The following is a 13,597-nucleotide window of genomic DNA, read 5'->3' as shown; positions in this document are numbered from 1 at the left end:
AATGAACAAGTGAACAAATGAATGAGTGATCTGGAACTTACATAATTCACTCCAACACCTCTCCACCCATCACAAAGGTTAAAGCAGGAATGATTTGCCCACCACACCTCTGTTCCCCCAGGTTTCCATTTCAGGACTCCTTGCCCTTTGCAGAGATGCCTGAACATTCCCTTTTACCCGTGTGCTCTTTGAGTTGGTGAATTGGGAGGAAAAAACAGCGTAACATGCACACAGGCTCTGCTGCCAGATGATACAGTTTGAATCCTCGCACTGCCTCGCACTGTGAGACCTTGGGCAAGGCAATTTCCCTGTGCCTACCTTTCTTCACCTGTGAAGAGAATTAACAGGGCCCCCTGCCTAGAAGGGTCACTGTGAAGACGACTTGGGCTAATTCTCAGAGAGCACTGAAGGACAGAGGCCGGCACGCTCCCCCTTTCCCAAATACTCTCCAGCTGCTCATCTGCACTCGCACCTTTATTCAGATGAATTTAGGTTTTTCAAATTGTTTGAGTCATTTTGGTTCCAAGTAACTCTTCTGTTTTCTAGCTCTATCATACCTGGGCAGATTCTTCAATCTGGATTTTCCCTGGTTTCCTCACGTCTAAAATGGAAATCAGAACAGTGCCACCCCATTGGGCTATTTTGAGGATTAAGAAGATAAATATCTAAAATACATGGCTACCACTATTCTAAGTGTTATTACCCCCTGTGATCATTTACATTTATTGGAATTATTGATAGGTTTGGATTTACATTTGCCATTTTGTTACTGTTTTATACATCTCCGTTTTCATTTCTCTTTTCCTCCTTCCTGGTCTCTCCATTTTTGTTAAACATTTTTAGGGTACTATTTTAATTTTTTCTGTTGATTTTGTTCTCATTTGAAAATTATTTTCTTAGTGGTTGATCTTACAGTATACAACTTGACTTATGAGTCTACTGCGGACTAATATTAACTGATAAACTAAAGTAATAATCTTTGCTCCAAAATAGCTCCATTCTGTTTTTCTCCATTGCATTATTATTGCCATGGATATTATTATATCACTACATATTATAAGCTCAGTGATAAAATGTTACAGGTACTGGCTTATGAAGCTTTATATATTTTAAAGAAGTTAGATAAGAAGTGAGAGAAATACACCTGGTATTTATAGATTTTTAAAATTTGAATCTTTGTATTTACCATTTTCAGAACTTTTCATTGTTCCTGTGGATTTGAGTTACTGTCTGGTGTCATTTTCTTTCAATCCAAAGGAATTCCATCAGTATTTCTTGTAAAGAAAATGTACAAGCATTGAATTCTCTGTAATTGTTTATCTGGTAAAGTATTTATTTCACCTTCATTTTTGGAGGATGATTTTTCTCTGGGTGTAGAATTCTTGGTTGACAGGTTGTGGTTTTTTTTTCCAGCACTTTAAACATATCACCCACTGCATCTATAGCCTCCATTGCTTCAATCCATGGATTCTCTCCTCGATCTGCTGAGTCATTTTTTCCTTGCTGCTGTCAAGATTTTCTCTCTCTCTCTTTAATGACTATGATGAGTTTAGGTGTAGATCTTTTTGAATGTGTCCTACTTGGGATTCACTAAGATTCTTGGATGTGTAGATTGATGTTCTTCATCAAGTTAAGGAAGTTTTCAGCCATTACTTTTTCAAATAACTTTTCTCATCCTTTATCCCTCCCCTCTCCGTGACTCTAATTAATTACATGTCAGTTTCTTTGATGCTGTCTCCCAAGTTGCTGAGGCTCTGTTCATTTCTCTTTAATTTTTTTTCCTCCCCCCTCAAACTGGGAGATTTCTAGTCATTTGTCTTCAAGGGGACTGACTGTTTTCCATCTGCCACCTTGAATTTGAGGTTGAACTCTTAGTGAATTTCTCATTTCAGTTATTGTCTGTTCTGACTCCAACATAAAAAACTTAGTTATTTCCTTATAATTTCTATCTCTTATTGAGAATTCCTATTTGCTGATTCATTGTCACCATCTTTTAATTCTTTAAACATGATTTCCTTTAGTCTCTTAACACATTTCTATGAGCTGCTTGAAGTCTTTGTGGGCTACAACCAACGTCTGGGGAGACACATAAATGGTTTCTTTCGACCTCTTATTTCTGAATGTAGGTCACATTTTATAATTTTTATTGAAACCTGGACATTTTAGGCACAAATTTGTAGCCACTCTGGATTCTCATCTTTCCTAAAGTGGTGGCTGTCAGTGCTGTATCCTGTTGCTCCCTTCTTTGTTTAGTGACTCATCTGGGTTAAATGTGTGAAATTTGTCTTTCCTGTAGTATTTGGCCTCTGATGTTTCTGCTAAGTTCTTACATTAGTTTCTTGTTTTGGTTTTTAAGCTTGACTTCCTGGGAACTGCCTTGTGTCTGCATAGCTTTGTGGTCATCCAATGACTGGACAGAGATTGCCCAACACCTGGAGCCAGCAAGGCTTCTGTTCTCAGTGGATGGGTCCATGTGTCCATGAGGGACACCGTCTGTGGGACTGTCAGGCTATTTTCAAGTCTGACCCAGCTTTTCACCTGGGCACTTTCTGGTCTCTCTTATAGCCTCAGCCATGAATGTGCTTGCCACAACCACAGCCACAACCCCAGGGTAGTGGAGCTTGAGCCTTCCCTGCTCATCCACCAAATCAAGTGAGTTGCCTGAGACCATGGCCACAACAACAAAGCTGTCCGTCCTCATGACATGCCCTGCTGTGCCCCTGACCAAACTGTGGAGGCCAGGGAATGGAAGCAGGACCCAGTGAGAGTGCCACAGATATGCGCTGTAGTTGCCCAAAGTTCAGCAGTTTTTTAAGCTTTTGGTCACTTTGCAGAGTGCTGAAATGCTTGTTTTGTCAGTTTTGTTTGGGTTTATGGTTGCTTTTTGGAGGGAGGATTTACAGATCTCCTTACCTGGCGAGCCTTAGCTGGAAGTCCACCTCTCCACACATCCTGTGTCTCTTTCATTATTATTCTCAGAATACCAAGGAACAGAATTGTCTGCATGTGCCATGTATTATTTCCAGTGTTCAGAAAGCTGGTAGGAGAATCTTTAGCCATGTGTTAAACTTTTAATCTACTAGTGGAGTGTGTCACTATTGGAATGCTTGACTGAGGGGCAGAGTCCACTCCCACAGTGGCTCCAGACCACATTCTGCAATGTGATATACTCTTAAGCCTTTGGGGACATTTAAATTTAGGATTCCTTTATTTAGATTTGCTGCTCTAAGACCATGGCAAATTTTGAGGCAGCAAATTTTCATTACTTTTATTATGTGGACTATGTGCATTAAGAAGCTAGTTTTAAGTTCACAATCATGTTGCTTAAAATTGCGGTATTTATAACCACCACAAAGAGTAAAGCTAAGTAAGGCAAGGAGAAAACTGTTCATTCTCCTTGTTCATTCTTCAAAGGTGTGTTCATTCAGGATAGAAACACACTTTTAAAAATATGCCTTATTAATTATGTCATTACAGTTGTCCCATTTTGCCCCCTTTATTCCCCTCTGCTCTGCACTCCCCCTCCCACCTGCTTCCCCCACCCCCCTTTAACTCATGTTCATGGGTTGTGCATATAAGTTTTTTGGCTTCTACATTTCCTATACTATTCTTACCCCCCCATTTTCTACCTACCATTTATGCTATTTATTCTTTGTACCTCCCCCTCTCCCCCTCCCACTCCTCCTGCTCATAACCTTCCATGTGATCTTTATTCTGTGATTCTGTTCCTGTTCTAGTTGTTTGCTTAGTTTGTTTTTGCTTTTGCTTTTCTAGGGTCAGGTGTTAATAACTGTGACTTTGTTGTCATTTTACCGTTCATATTTTTATCTTCTTTTTCTTAGATAAGTCCATTTAACATGTCATATAATAAAGGCTGGGTGATGATGAACTCCTTTAACTTGATCTTCTCTGGGAAGCACTTTATCTGCCCTTGTATTCTAAATGATAGCTTTGCTGGACAGAGTAATCTTGGATGTAGGTCCTTGCATTTCATGACTTTGAATAATTCTTTCTAGCCCCTTCTCACCTACAAGATTTTTTTTTGAGAAATCAGCTGATAGTCTAAGAGGAATTCCTTTGTAGGTAACTGTCTCTTTTTCTCTTGCTGGTTTTAAGATTCTCTCCTTATCTTTCATCTTGGGCAATGTAATAATGATGTTCTTCCTTGGGTTCAACTTCTTGGGACTCTCTCAGCTTCCTGAACTTCCTGGAAGTCTATTTCCTTTACCAGATTGGGGAAGTTCTCCTTCATTATGTTTTCAATTTCTTGCTCTTCCTCTTCTCCTTCTGGCACCCCTATGATTTGGATGTTGGAATTTTTAAAGATGTCCTGAAGATCCCTAAGCCTCTCCTCATTTTTTAAAAATTCTTTCTTCATTCTGCTCTGGTTGATGTTTATTTCTTCCTTCTGCTCAAAACCATTGATTTGAGTCCTAGTTTCCTTCCTGTTACTGTCAGTTCCTTGTACATTTTCCTTTATTTCCCTTTTCATAGTCTTCATTTTTTCCTCTAATTTGTGACCATATGCAACCATTTCTGTGAGCATCCTGATTACCAGTATTTTGAACTGTGCATCTGATAGGTTGGCTATCTGTTCCTCACTTAGTTATATTTTTTCTGGAGCTTTGATCTGTTCTTTCATTTGGGGCATTTCTTTTATCTCAGTGCACCTGTTACATAGTAAGGGGCAGAGCCTTAGATGTTCACCAGGGTGAAGCAACCCACATCGCTGTTTGTTGAGGAAGGGATCCCAGAAGGAAGAGTACCACTTGCTCCACTCTCAGTCACTTCCCCCACTCCCCACAATAAAACTGGGCCCTTCTGGTGCTGATTCCCAGGTGGGTAGCTTTGTGTACATTCTAGGATCCTATTGTTCTCTCCAACCAACAGTCCTGTGAGGCTTAGAGTTTTTTCTGCCACCTCAACCCCCCACAGGTGTTTTCCAGTCAGAGACTTTGAGGCTCTATTTTTCTTCCACTGGAATCCTGGGTTGTGCGGTTTGTCTTGATCCCCAGTTGTTCTTCCAGGTTTATCCATATGCAAATGTGGGACCCCTGCTCCACCAGCTGCTGCCTCATCCACCCTGGTCCTCCAGGTGCTGACTTGCCTTGAGTCCTCTCTGCCCATCTGCTGTCTCTGCCCCTCCTACTGGTCTGGATCAATGTTTCTTCTTTAACTCCTTGGTTGTTGGGCTTCCTTACAGTTTGATTTTCTGGCAGTTGTTTGTTTTTTGTTTTTAAATTTGTTGTTGTCCTTCTTTTGGTTGTGTGAAGAGGCATAGTGTGTCTACCTACACCTCCATCTTGGCCAGAAGTCTAGGATAGAATCACACTTTCTAATGGAACTGCCTATAGAGTATCTGGGACACCTGGTTGAAGGTATAGGTGGCGTGAATTCTCTGCAACAGGAGGCACCTGTGCATGGACTGGATCACTCTGCTGGTAACTAAAAATGTTGAAAAGGCTCTCTCAGCAAATGGAATGATCCTTTATTTTCTTTCAATCCTAAGTCACAATTCACGTATGAGCATGTGCTCAAGAATAACATTTTACAAAAACAGCATTTACCCAAATCTCTCAATCCCCTCCCTAGCCCAAGAAAAAGACAGGTACTAAGGGAGTTCTATTTATAATGGAGAGCACCCCCTCCACACATTAAGGCTGTCCTGGCCACCCACAGACCTCTGGTCCAGTGCACAGGAGATGAGATTAATAGATGCACCTGTAGTAACCAACCTGGGGCACGTGGAGCCTGTCCAGAGCCCTTGTCACCATCTCAGGTGAGGGCCCTTCCAGCACCACAAACATACTGACCCACAGCCTGAGTCCCAGCTGGATGCACAGACGAGCCCTGTCTGGGAGGCTTCCAGCCTCAGGAGTTGGAGACTGGGCACCCGAAGCTGTGGTCCGTTTCACCCAGGGTCAGCATCAGTAACAGGCTGGGCTTCTGTTCCAGCTCCTGTTCTTCCAGCCAGTGCTGTGAGGCCTCGTTTTGAAGAAGTTGGAGATGCAGCAAACGGCAAGGTGGACCACCAGTGTGCAGTACAGGAGGCCCACAAGGACATCACTCCAGTGGTTTGAGGTCAGACAGAGGGTGTAGCCCACACAGAGGGCAGAGGCCACTAGAAAGAACTGCAGCATGTGGGGGAGGGAGCATGGAGGAAGGGTTGGCAGCTGTGCCCCCTTTCAGCACAGCTGCCTACACATACAAGCAACAGATCAGCAGTACATACCAAAGGAGGAATAGAAAGACCATGTGGACTTGGGGACATTGGCAGGTTTCTCCTGCATGCCTCTCCACCTGCACATTGATAGACAGAGCTGTTGACACGGCTCCAGCCCAGGTGACACACTGCCAGGAAGGTGGGCTGTGGGTGGCCGATGCGAGGCTTGGCCAGGTCTCAGGGACTGGCTCTCTGCAGCCCCCACAGGACATAGTTGTTGAAGTTGGAGTCGGAATAGAGGCGGTGGGTATATACCAGGTAGTTCCCTTGGGCCGAGACAAAGATGACAGAGGCAGTGATGGTGACTCCGGCCAAGAGCCCATGGGTGATGGTGTCTGGATGCTAGGGGTACCAGACAGAATCATTGCTGCAGTGGAACCCTCACTTGTATGAAGCATTCAAGAGCATCGGGATGACGAAAGGCACAGAGACTCTGCTCTATGTGGCCCCCACCCTGGGCAGCACCAGTGTGGCCCGTCACATCCTGGCCTGGCCACAGGGTCGCTGAGGTTAGACATATTATAACAAATGAGGAAACTGAAGATTAACACAGTTAATTGAGGTCTTCAGTCTCAGGAATCTCATGCATGGCAGACATCGGATCACTCCTGACTGTGAACTTCATGGGTACTTCTTAAACTGGGGTTTGAGCTTTCTGGGGGTGACTTAGAGTCACAGTAGAGATGACATTTTACCCCAGACCAGAGAAAGTGCTAATTTTGTATATGAATAAGTGCTCACAGTTTATGAACTTTCACAGCAAAGTGCAACTCTTCAAAGACATATGGCCCTGAGTTTGGGAGAAATGTGTTCCTCTCTTCCTATGGGTGGCCCTTGGGCATGAAAGCTTGAGAACTTGGGCACTTCTTCTGCTCTCATCCCTGGCACTTGGTGCCAGAGCCTTTGGTTTCTAAGGTCACGCCAGGCACCTTCCCTGCCCCTGGTTTCTGCCAGGAGTGGTGGGTGAGCTGAGGAGTGATTATTGTCTGTACCTTGGCATCAGCGGGAGCTCTATTTCTAGCCGATGACCTGAGACCTTGATGCCACAGGCAGCGGCACCCTCACCAGCAGGAGGGCCTGTTTCAGAGGTGACAGTACCTGGGCCAGGCTCCCTCCCTCCCCTGGTCACAAGACCAGCTGCTATCTCATGGCCTGGGAACAGGACCATGGCGGGCAGCCAAGGCACGTGGTGTCTGCGTAGAATGGTCAAAATAGTAGCTTTCATCCTGACTAGATGAAAGCAGGGCGGGGGGCAGGGACTGAAACAAGGCAGCAGTGGACAAACATTTTCAAAAGCAATTTCAACTTCATTGTGGGAATGTCTCAGTGGCCAGGCCAGCTATAGAGGAGGAGAAAGAGACTCCAAAGTGGCCAACTCAGGACAGTTTTGTCCACAGCCAGTGACCCAGAGGCTGTGGGACAGGCAGCGCTCTGGTGACTTTCCCAACTCCGTGTGCCACCAGACCTTTCTCCAGTGCTGCAGCTGTCATCAGATGCCTTTTTTTTTATTGAGAAATCAATAATTGTGGGAAAGGCCAATGAAAGGTTTGTGAGCTGGTGAACATTTTTGTGGAGTGATTGAATGATTGCCTTCGCCCCAGGCTCTGCAGAGTTGAAGCTGTCAATGTTCCTGAGTATTTCCTCAGTTGCCACTGGAAAGAGTTTATGTCAATACCCGGGGCCCTAGACTGAAGGCTGAAGGGGAGCAGAGAATGACAAGGGGAGGGTGCTGTCAGCAGGAGGGATCCTGTCACCACCTTGGAGGGCTGCTTTGCAAGTCTCCCCAGCCCCTGAGCACACCAGACCCAGGTGGATTCTGGAGATTCAACCGACCACAGTCCTTACATGATGCTTTCCTGGGAAGGGGTTGCAAACTAGGCCAAGTGACCCCTTCACTTATCTTTGGCTTGATTATTAAATATTTTTAAATACCCTTTAATAATCTTTACAATCCACTCCATTCTTGAATGCTCTAATAAAAAAAAGTGTAAGGAAAAGCATTAATGGGTTTATGAAAAGACAGGAAGTGTGGAAGAGAAGCTTGTTTTAGCCCAGGACCATGAGAACCTGGGTCCAGAAAGTACAAAGACTTGGACCCCAAAGGCGCAGAACCCAAGGAAGCTCCAGGCCTCATCCTGTGGAAGAAGCTGCTAAGCTTTGCCTTAGGTTTAACAAAACAGTAGGAAGCCTGTATCAAAGACCTAAAGCAATGTGGAGATTTTTGTTTATTTTATCTGATTGTAGAGGCAGGAAAAAAAACCAGGTGCCCTTTTAGCTTTTAATAGAATTTAATTTCTATTTATTCTATTAATAGAATTATTAATAATTATTCTATTCATATTGTTTTATTAATAAAACAAGCAGCTGTTCCTGTGGCAAGGAGAGTGGGCCTGGCCCTGTAAGATTGCCTGGGTCCCCTTTCCAGGAGTGTGTGCTGACAGATGAGTCCTACTAGGGCCCAAGTCCCCGCCCTTTGTGACATTGGAGACCCAGACTCTCAGCAGCTTCCAGGGCTGTGCAGGCCTCTAGGGTACCAAAAAAAAAGCCACCAAAAGGAGAAACTGCTTGATGAAGTGCCATGGTGCTAAGGCCTTATATATCCAATAAAAAATACTCAAAGCCCTGAACAAACAAGGTTTATCACCTGCCAAACTAGGTCGCCACCGGGTCCCATTCCCGCTGAGCTCTGAAAAGCCACGTCCTTCCCTTGCCAAAGGGAAGGACCCAGCCCAGAGAAAGCAGCTGCAGAGGGGCCAGGACCCCTGCTTTCCTGACGGTAGTCACCCCGCCCTGCGCTGAAGAACCAGCAGGGGTCGCTGGCCTGGCAGGTGCCTCAAATGGGACCAGGACACCGACATCTCTGAGAGGCCAAAGGGTTTACAGAACGCTCGGAGCTTACTCCTCATGAGAGAAGACACCACGTCCATTCCAAAGACAAACACTGAAGTCCTGGCCCCCGCAAATCCCATAAAACATGAGGGAAAAAAGAAAGAAACAAAGGTTTCAGTGTGGAAGCTGTGGAAGTGTTTTCAGGGGAAGCACCCCAGCGGCACCCGACTGAGGTCGGGGAGAGTAGGCCACGTTCCGCGCTGACCCATCGGGGTGTCGCCCTGAGAGGTCTCGTCAGCCCACGGGGGTCTGAAAGGCCCCAGGTCACCCCGAGAGCGGTTCTGCCACCAGCTTGTTTGTCTCCGGCTGGCAAACGCTTTCTGGACAGGGCCAGGGAGCAAGCATCTTACATAAAGTAGCCTGCAAACATTTTTCACCTGTCTGTTTCTGTTTTACAACTTTTTAAACACATAAAACCCACTCTGGGGTCAACAGTCTACAGAAACAGGCCACGGGCTGTCGTCGTGACTCAGGCTGCAAGTCCTGTCCTGTCCTCTCCACCCAATGCTTGTTTCCCGGCCAGTTTCTCATTCCCAACAGCGGACTCTCTGAAGGCGCTGGGGGAGGGGAGGGCCTGTGACTTCCAGGCAGCAGTTGGTTTCCCAGCCCCTTCACTCCGCAGATGGATAGATTTCGTCCACAAGCTGGGAGACTTCCAGAGTCGGGTAGTGGCTTAAAAGTGGAGGTTTTTCTTTAACAAATGAGTGTCATTTGGGAGGAAAGCTGTTCCCCCAGGAAAGCTCTTTGCCCAGGAGCCCTGATCAGGGAGACTCCTCATGGAAATGGGAGGCTGGCTCCACCCTGCCCTCACTCCCTGGAACCAACACGCACGGTAGGTACAGGATGCTCACCTGCAGCCATTAGGTTTCTCTAATGGTACTTTCGATACATTATTACCGGTCACCATTTATTGTGGGCATTCCAAAATTGTTTTGTTTTTGTTTTTCACTAAACACCAAATCAAATGTCTCCTCGTGCAACAGCAGAACTCCTTTATTCTTCGTCTTTTAAAATTGTTATTATAGCAATTTGGGTTTTAAAAATATTTCATTCTCCTTGTCGTAATTTAAATGTTTGAGGTTGTTTCTCCCTCTCATTACTCTATTCACATTGTTGAGCCTTGAATTTCATCTTTCATTTTTTTCCTTGTTATATAATTAATTACTTTTCCTGCAAAAATGGAAAGATATTATAGAAAATATTCTATATGCTTTTTAAATTTAAGAATATGTGGTAGTGATATTCCCCAATAAATATATAGTGATCTTTTTTTTTAAGTTTTTAAAATATTTTATTTATTTATTTTTCGAGAGAGGGGAAGGGAAGGAGAGAGGGAGAGAAATATCAATGTATCGTTGCCTCTTATGCGTCCCCTGCTGGGAACTGGCCTGCAACCCAGGCATGTGCCCTGACTGGGAATCGAAACCATGATCTTTGCCATGATCCTGGCACCAGCCAGGGCTATATTGATCTTATTTTAAAAAATTGATTTGTTATAGGCCCTGGCTGGTGTAGCTCAGTGGATTGAGCGCGAACCAGATAATCTTGGTTTGATTCCCAGTCAGGGCACATACCAGGGTTGCAGGCTGGTTCCCTGCAGGCCAGTTCCCAGCAGGGGACGCATGAAAGGCAACCGTACATTGATGTTTCTCTCCCTCTCTCCTTCCCTTTCCCTCTAAAGATAAATAAATAAAATCTTTTAAAAATTATTTTGTTACAGTAAATATTGTGTGTTGCATACTATCTCATATTCAACAAGGTCCCTGCTGACTGATGTCTAAGTTGCTAAGAACTAGTAATATAAAAGAAAGTATGTCGTCAAGTGGCAGGGGAAGAGTTGTTTATTTGGACAATAACAAAGAAATCCCTTACTGTACATCAACTACAAAATAATTCCAGATTGATTACAGACATACTAGAGGAAAATACAAGCAAATATTTGCATAATCTTGAAGTGAAAAGTCCTTCTTAATGTAGATTATCCGGAATCTATAAAGGAAAAAAAATCTGTCAGATTTGATGATGTAAAAAGTAAAACTTTCTGTGTAACTAAAAGAACTGTATAAAGTTACAACAAATGATATACAGGTTTTAATTTTTCAAATATACAAAGAGTTTCTTGGAAATTGTATACCAAGATTTTTTTAAAAAAAACAATAAACAATAGAGAATAAAACAGACTCCACACAGAGATAATATAAACACAACAATATAAAATATAAACTAGTAACTAAAATCCAAACTTTAAACACGAAGAGCTACTATTGCCCTCAGTTGCGCAATAGCTTAGAAAGCTGATAACATCTAGTCCAGCCTCTGAACTTGTCTGCACATGGGAATTACCCAGAGAACTTCAAACAAATGCTGATCCCCAGACACCACATTTTACCTGGTTGGGGTGAGGCCTGGAGTTCTACTTTTTAAAAAACTCCTTGAGGAACTCTAATGTGCAGAACCGGGACATTAATAATTCGGGGATAGTTCCCATAATTTGGAAACCACTGCTCTAGATTTAAGGAGGGTCTGAGGAAAAGGGTTCTCTTTTCCACTCTGGGTGGGATTATAAACCAATGCCACTTTTCAGAAAATGATCTGGCAGAACCGTGTATTAAAATTTAGAGCACACAAGCCTTTTTGATCCAGTAACGCCACCTACAACCATGCAGCTGAGGGAAATAAATACAGCACCACCCAATGAGAGGCAGGCACACACGCACCAGCCTGGCTAGTGCGGCATTAACAGCAAAAAGCTGGGAGAAAGCAACTGTTGGCGAAGGGATACTGAGCTTTCAAATGCAGCAAAAATGCGAGTGTCTACAGTGACGTGTCTGCTGAAGGTTGCTCAGTGAACAATGCCTGTTGCAGGGTAATGAAAATAGATCCATTTTTACAAAAAGCATACACACGTGCTGTTTGAATAAGAAAACCAGAAGGCACACAAAAGTAACATTAAATTGGGAGGCCATTGAGGGGGAGAGAGGAAACTTAATTTTTCTTCAGAAAGCAAGAGAGTATTTTGAAATTCAAATCACTGATTTTTTAAACAATTACCTTTAAAATAGAAAATGTAAAAAAGAGGAAGCAAGGTTTTTTGTCCTGTGATATATTGAAACATGACAAAGTGATTAATATACTAGTGTATGAATAGTTATCCAGATTTATAGTATATATTTATATTATGTTTAATTATTATGTCTTATTATATGTCTGGAATATACGCATATACATTATTATTTTAATCAGTTCTATGATATACTGCCAGGGAGCAGAACGCATCCCTACAGCTTCCATGAACGTGTAAATCCCATTGGCAGTGTGGTTTGTTGGGAGTGGGGGAGGTGAGCTGTACCCGGTGGTTCACTGCCTGGAACTGTCCTGGATGTTGGCAGCTGCTTGACAGCCTCCCCCTTGGAGTCCAGCCACTTCCTTGGGAGGGTCTGGCAAGGTTCAGGCTGGGCTGGGATGCACTCGTGGGGGGCCCTGAGATGTCCCTTCAGCCGGGAGATCTGGATTTTTTCCTCGGCGGTCTACGGCAGCACCAGCAGTCATCAGTGGCACAGCTGACAAAGGACTTTCTTCTCCTGTATTAGGTAACAGGTAAAAAAAACAATTTGCAAGGTTGCTTCATTGCACTGTGACCTTCATATTTTGGAACGATCACGTCCAAGTCCCAACTGGCTTCTTTGGCTCCCCAGAGAAAATATTCCTTATGGTTCAGGGTGTATTACAGCTTTCTGTCTGCCTTAGCCTTCCAAGACCTGCTTCCACCGCGGAGTTCCAAGAAAACCGTCAGGTTCCATCTTCTGCCTCTTCCTGACGGGAGCTAGGCTCACAGAGAAGCACTCCGCTGCCCTCAGAGAGGCTGCTTAGCAGAGGTGGCGGGAGGTGCCCCCAAGTCACCCAGTTTCTTCTTTTCCTCATCTGAACGAGGGGTCTCCCTCGAAGCCAGGGCTCTCTGTGGTATTCCCAAGTGGACTCCTGGTGGATATTTTAAAACTCTGAGCGGAAAATTAATGAGAAACCAGAAACTAAAGAAGGCAAGTCAGTTCTTTTGTTTCACTGTCTCTGGGCTACTTTAGGTATGACAATCAGCCACCATTTCCACAATGTGTTATTAAATCTAAAACTGAAATGACTGGTCCTGCTAAACACCTCCTCTCATCACCCAAATCAACATTTTGCTGCTGCCTGTGCCTAAGCTGAAAATGGCCTCTTCATCAACCACTCCACCTGCCTCCCTTTCCCACGACCAAATCTACATGGTTCAGAAACACACCCCATTGTAACAGGAGCCAGGTGACAAAGTAGTGAAAGGGACATCCCTATCTGACAGAAAACTAGGACAGGTCTAACAGACTTAACCTCCCTTTTCTCCTCTAAAATAGAAGTTGTTTCTAATTGCTTCCTTTCTAGCCTTCTCATTGGCCTCCAACCCAAGTTTCAAGACACAACGGACTGCCCTGGCTGGTGTGGCTCAGTGGATTG

The 13,597-nt window shown here is 44.2% G+C and overlaps 1 pseudogene; it reads right to left on the bottom strand.

Moving 5' to 3' along the window:
- Positions 1–5,871: 5,871 nt before the first annotated feature.
- On the bottom strand, positions 5,872–7,391 carry LOC119058448 (phospholipid phosphatase 2-like; annotated as a pseudogene).
- Between the last annotated feature and the right edge of the window lie 6,206 nt (positions 7,392–13,597).

This window comes from Artibeus jamaicensis, unplaced genomic scaffold, assembly GCF_021234435.1.
Source record: "Artibeus jamaicensis isolate MK-2021 breed Jamaican fruit bat unplaced genomic scaffold, CSHL_Jam_final contig_497, whole genome shotgun sequence".
Lineage (NCBI taxonomy): Eukaryota > Metazoa > Chordata > Mammalia > Chiroptera > Phyllostomidae > Artibeus > Artibeus jamaicensis.
The sequence above is the reverse complement of the archived record's forward strand: the minus strand, read 5'-3'. Positions and strand labels throughout refer to the sequence as shown.